Source organism: Hippoglossus stenolepis, chromosome 6 (genome assembly GCF_022539355.2).
Source record: "Hippoglossus stenolepis isolate QCI-W04-F060 chromosome 6, HSTE1.2, whole genome shotgun sequence".
Lineage (NCBI taxonomy): Eukaryota > Metazoa > Chordata > Actinopteri > Pleuronectiformes > Pleuronectidae > Hippoglossus > Hippoglossus stenolepis.
Window position 1 is genome coordinate 26,454,580 of NC_061488.1, and position 6,669 is coordinate 26,461,248.

The following is a 6,669-nucleotide window of genomic DNA, read 5'->3' on the forward strand; positions in this document are numbered from 1 at the left end:
GCAACCATCTCTAGGGTTTACAGAGAATGGTCTGAAAAAGAGAAAATATCCAGTGAGTGGCAGTTGTGTGGACGAAAATGCCTTGTTGATGTCAGAGGTCAGAGGAGAATGGGCAGAGTGGTTCGAGATTATAGAAAGGCAACAGTAACTATAATAACCACTCGTTACAACCAAGGTTTGCAGAACACCATCTCTGAACGCACAACGCGTCGAACCCTGAAGCAGATGGGCTACAGCAGCAGAAGACCACACCGGGTGCCACTCCTGTCAGCTAAGAACAGGAAACTGAGGCTACAATTCACACAGGCTCACCAAAATTGGACAATAGAAGATTGGAAAAATATTGCCTGGTCTGATGAGTCTCGATTTCAGCTGCGACATCCAGATGGTAGGGTCAGAATTTGGCATAAACAACATGAAAGCATGGATCCATTCTGCCTTGTATCCATCCTGCCTTGTATCAACGGTTCAGGCTGGTGGTGGTGGTGTAATGGTGTGGGGGATATTTTCTTGGCACACTTTGGGCCCCTTAGTACCAATTGAGCATCGTTGGCCGGTGAGTGTATATGAAAAGTCTGACAGGGACCGTATAACTGTAATTTGCAAAGTTGTCCACAGATTAGATCAAATCCCCACTAACCTCCTTTACAACCGACACCACAATCATGAGTCATGAGGTGAGACCAGGACATGGGTAACATCCCAGACACATGGGCTGAAATCAATCACTGATCACTATATAGTCCACCATATAGTGAGTTCGTGATTTTGTAGTGTTGTCCGAATGTGAACATTTTTATACCCTAAATAGTAGACTTATTGTTTCCCACAATGCACTGAGAAAAGTAGTGTACAACCGATGGTCACTATCAAGCAAAATATGCCATCATGTATGTAACGCTTTACCAGAGGACTTCAGACTTGCTTGTCTCAAAGATTAAGCCATGCAAGTCTAAGTACACACGGCCGGTACAGTGAAACTGCGAATGGTTCCTTAAATCAGTTATGGTTCCTTTGAATACCAGAATTCTCGTTTAAGAGTCACTAAAATGAGAAACTATGACAACCCTCATATTATTTTTGGCAAAAGTGGGGATCATTTTATAATCCATATCTAACTTGGCCACATTTGGAAAAATTATCTCAAGGACTTCCTTTCCTTATAAGTCCCAAAGGCGTTAATAGCAATGGATGATTTTCTTTTCAGACACAAATCATTGGAATGCTCGTTCGGTAGTCAACTATAAAAACAGACCTGCTCAAAAAACTCTACAGTTAACAAATAATTATATTACTGTTAAACCCTGTACATCATTTAAATGACTGGTTCCTCTTGATCTATGACGTCATCAGCAGCAGCTTCTTTAAATGGTACCCGCAAAACGCCAGTGTCAACGTCTACAGTGAAGAGGCGACTCCGGGATGCTGGCCTTCTAGGCAGAGTGGCAAAGAAAAAGCCATATCTGAGACTGGCCAATAAAAAGAAAAGATTGATATGGGCAAAAGAACACAGACATTGGACAGAGGAAGATTGGAAAAAAGTGTTATGGACAGACGAATCAAAGTTTGAGGTGTTTGGATCACACAGAAGAACATTTGTGAGACGCAGAACAGGAGAAAAGATGCTGGAAGAGTGCCTGACGCCATCTGTCAAGCATGGTGGAGGTAATGTGATGGTCTGGGGCTGCTTTGGTGCTGGTAAAGTGGGAGATTTGTACAAGGTAAAAGGGATTTTAAATAAGGAAGGCTATCACTCCATTTTGCAACGCCATGCCATACCCTGTGGACAGCGCTTGATTGGAGCCAGTTTCCTCCTACAACAGGACAATGACCCAAAGCACACCTCCACATTATGCAAGAACTATTTAGGGAAGAAGCAGGCAGCTGGTATGCTGTCTGTAATGGAGTGGCCAGCGCAGTCACCAGATCTCAACCCCATTGAGCTGTTGTGGGAGCAGCTTGACCGTATGGTACGCAAGAAGTGCCCATCAAGCCAATCCAACTTGTGGGAGGTGCTTCAGGAAGCGTGGGGTGACATTTCTACAGATTACCTCAACAAATTAACAGCTAGAATGCCAAAGGTCTGCAATGCTGTAATTGCTGCAAATGGAGCATTCTTTGACGAAAGCAAAGTTTGAAGAACAAAATTAATATTTCAAATAAAAATCATTATTTCTAACCTTGTCAATGTCTTGACTATATTTTCTATTCATTTTGCAACTCATTTGATAAATAAAAGTGTGAGTTTTCATGGAAAACACGAAATTGTCTGGGTGACCCCAAACTTTTGAACGGTGGTGTATATACCTGGGATTTCAATCTTTAGTTTTAGGAGGTTGTTTTCCTCCTCCAGTTGGACATTTCTTTTCTTGAGAGCTGTAGTCCCCCCTCTCTTCTGTCTCTTTCGACTCTCGACTCATCTCTTCTACTCCACTCTCCGAGAGGAGCTCACCTCTCTTTCTGCTCAACTTCAATGGAGGAGAGGTGTAGTTTTCCAGCTCAACAAGCCAGGGAAACTTCCTCGCCACAAACTCTACCAACCTCCAAGCAGGCCTGCCTGGAGCAGACTGCTAAAACCTTCCAAAGGCAGCGACGTGAGAGCCTTCCTAAGAACTTCAGCACAAGAGCTGCATCGCACAGCTGAACCACAAAAACAGGAGCCACAAACCAGCAAGACGACTTCACTGGACTTCAAACAGCACATCAACCTTTTTTCCCTTTTCATGGACGGGTAACACAACTGGGCTTAATAATTATACTAGGCAAAGCAAAGACGATTCCGTGTGATGTTTATAAGTTAGATTTTTTGTTGCTGTGATATTTTGGTTATAAGTTATTTGAAAGTTAATGTTAGTTATGTTATGCTCTTCAGTCTTTCTTTGTGTAGTGGTCAAAAGTTTGGGATGACAGTTGAATGCCAATCGGGTTCACCACATATATCCAGAATAAACGGGAAGGGAGGCTGATGATTCCAGAAATAGACAATGTATTCAAGTCTGACACATGATTTCAAAAGACTGATCAAACAGCACAGGATCATGTGCAAAGTATGGAGTACTGGCCTGTACTTGATATAAATAACAGATTAAAGAGAGAAGTTAAAGGCTCAAGACCCAATTTAACAAAGCTAAATTATCATGTGTAAAACGAGCACAGCACACTTTAAGAATCCTAACACTGGTGTGATTGCACGCGATATTATACATTGAAATAACAGAAGAGGATCTCTAGTTTACGGAGCCAATAACTCACCAATATTCAAGCCATTACACCAGGACTGCACAGTACCCGTCAACCATATTGCACGTTGCCCATAGAACAAAATAAAATAAAACAAAGAAACCAGAAATCAAACAAATTAATCAGAAAGAAAACTAATTCTAAACAAGGCCAAATAATCTAAATTAAATCTTAATGTGGGAATGTGGGATCCGTTATCTTTTTTGTGGCCAGCTGCCTTTTTGAAAGCACACTCACTCACACAGGCACACGCATACTCACATACACATATTTATATAGTAAGTACACCTTTAGTAATTTGTGTTTTTATACTTTATCTTCATAATAAATGTTTTTCTTTCACAAATGTTTACATTAATGTTGCATAAGTGTGAATTTTGCCAACCTCTACACTGTCAAGAACTCTATATCCTTCAACTTAGCTATCTATATGGTAATTTTGGTTATAGTTATTAATTTAATTGTTAAACAGAGTTCCAAATTTGTAGTTAGTACTTTCCTGACTTAATCAATAACTTGGCTATCTTTTCCCTTCCTTTGAAGGGTGGTGCCCTGAGGTAACTTTAATCAATTAAAGTTATTTAATATTAATATTTTTAATATTAATATTTTTTCTGATAACCAAATTTATTGAATGCCCAAAGGCACACCATTTATTGGTGTCACGTTTAATGTATCAATTGCACAACAAGTAGTATCAAAATCTTTTACTGTCATAATGACAAGGTTCATGTTCTACATAAGACCTGAAGGGCAAACCCCCCGTCTGACCTCAGGGACCAAAGTGTGAGTGTGGCTGAGGGAGAGAGCGGTCGTCCTCCAACCAGAAGGTCGGTGATGGCAAACTGTACTGTAAAGCTCTTAGAGTGGCCATCAAGACTATAAAAGCGCTATGTAACTACAGACCATTTACCATCTTCCTAATGGACACCAGCCTCAGCGCCATTTTTCGTTCTCACCCTAAAGGCACCCTGTGGTTATTTCATATAAATTAGCAAAATTTATGTTTACAATCAGTGTTTCTCACCAAAATTCATCAGTAGTATCCTTAAACTCCCAAAAATGTGTTCAGTTTATATTGAGGGAATATTGTTTTTATTTCAGCGCAAGACTGTAAAATAACTAAATGTTAAACATGAACAGAAAAGAATGACTTTGGGGCATTCTGATGCTCTGTCCACCTTTTAGTCTCATGACCTGATTCCTTGAGGATCTTGTATATTAAAATTGAAACAGGATTGGTTACTGTCAAAGGGGAGTGGTGGACTAGCAACTTCACAGGGTAAAAAGAACGTAGAAACCTCAGAGAGAGCCACATGTGAGGGATCCCTCTCCCAGGACGGACAGAAGTGCAATAGATGCCACGTGTAAAGGCGAAAGATAAGGGTATTTGAAGCATTGATTAGAATAAACACTTTGTAGCATAATGGAAGGTAAATGAATTGATGGATTATTGTCAGTAATGGTCGAGTATCTGAGTAGACATATTGTATATCAAGCAGTCTTGTTGTAATAATAGTCCATGGTCAGCAGCCACCACGATCATGATCCACCATCAGCTGCCACCTCGATCGTGGTCCACCACCATTATCAGATGCCAATACGATACAGGTATAAGTGAGAGACATCAAAATGGTTCTACATGCACATGTTCCTGAGCAGGTCTTATCAGGTACAGGAAAACAGCAGTGAGGGCTTTAAACTGAGACTGTAGCATAAAACTAAAATTTAGGGTTTGGAGTTAAAGTGATACAATAACAAACTGACGTCAGTAAAATCATCCACACAATATCTAAGGTTTCATAATAAGAGATAGAAATAGATGGAGTTTTTGTTCTGAGGGAAATTTAACACAAGGAATTTTATGTTTCTTATTTTTTTTACTTTTGAAAAAGTGGTCACCAGTTACTTCAATTGTATTGGATTTGGCTGCAATGCTGTTTACCCGAGACTCCAAAAGTGTTTTGTTGACGCAAACACTTCAGTTCATTGGCACAGTGACTGGTGATCCTACTTTTTCTGAGACTGAGACTCTGAACATTCTGATAACTACTCTTATGACAATGACTGAAGCAGAGAGCTGTGTCCAGACCTTCAAGAGAATCAAGACATTCCTGTGAAATGCAATACAATAGGAATGTGTGAAAGCACTGGCCACGCTCCCTATGGACAAGGAACTAGTGAACATGCATGAATTTTAAAGAGTGGGTAATATATCACTTTGCATATAAGAGATTAGCACATTTTAAGTACAAATGAGTAATGTAATTTGAAGGTTCAGTGTGTAGTATTTAGTGACATCTAGTGGTGAAGTTACATGTTGCAGCTGAATACTCCTCACCCTCCCCTTCCAAACATGAGAACCTGTGGTAGCCTTCAGTTGTCCTAAAAACTCAAAAGGTGTATAATATGTCCAGTTTGGACAACTGTAAAAAATATCGCGGCCTCCATTGAGAGGACCCGCTCAGGAAGTAAACAAAGTATTTAAATATAAGTGTCACTCCAGAGGAGTGAGCCGGAGAAAGGGAGAGAAACAGAGGAGTGAGCCGGAGAAAGGGAGAGAAACAGAGGAGTGAGCCGGAGAAAGGGAGAGAAACAGAGGAGTGAGACGGAGAAAGGGAGAGAAACAGAGGAGTGAGACGGAGAAAGGGAGAGAAACAGAGGAGTGAGCCGGAGAAGGGAGAGAAACAGAGGAGTAGCCGGAGAAAGGGAGAGAAACAGGAGTGAGTCGGAGAAAGGGAGAGAAACAGAGGAGTGAGATGGAGAAAGTTGAGAAACAGGAGTGAGACGGAGAAAGGGAGAGAAAGGGAGTGAGACGGAGAAAGGAGAGAAACAGGAGTGAGACGGAGAAAGGGAGAGACACAGGAGTGAGACGGAGAAAGGAGAGAAACAGAGGAGTGAGACGGAGAAAGTTGAGAAACAGAGGAGTGAGACGGAGAAAGTTGAGAAACAGGAGTGAGACGGAGAAAGGGAGAGAAACAGGAGTGAGACGGAGAAAGGGAGAGAAACAGGAGTGAGACGGAGAATGGGAGAGAAACAGGAGTGAGAGGGAGAAAGGGAGAGAAACGGAGGAGTGAGACGGAGAAAGGAGAGAAACAGAGGAGTGAGACGGAGAAAGGGAGAGAAACAGGAGTGAGACGGAGAAAGGGAGAGAAACAGGAGTGAGACGGAGAAAGGGAGAGAAACGGAGGAGTGAGACGGAGAAAGTTGAGAAACAGGAGTGAGACGGAGAAAGGGAGAGAAACAGGTGAGGACGGAGAAAGGGAGAGAAACAGGAGTGAGACGGAGAAAGGAGAGAAACAGAGGAGTGAGACGGAGAAAGTTGAGAAACAGAGGAGTGAGACGGAGAAAGGGAGAGAAACAGGAGTGAGACGGAGAATGGGAGAGAAACAGGAGTGAGACGGAGAATGGGAGAGAAACAGGAGTGAG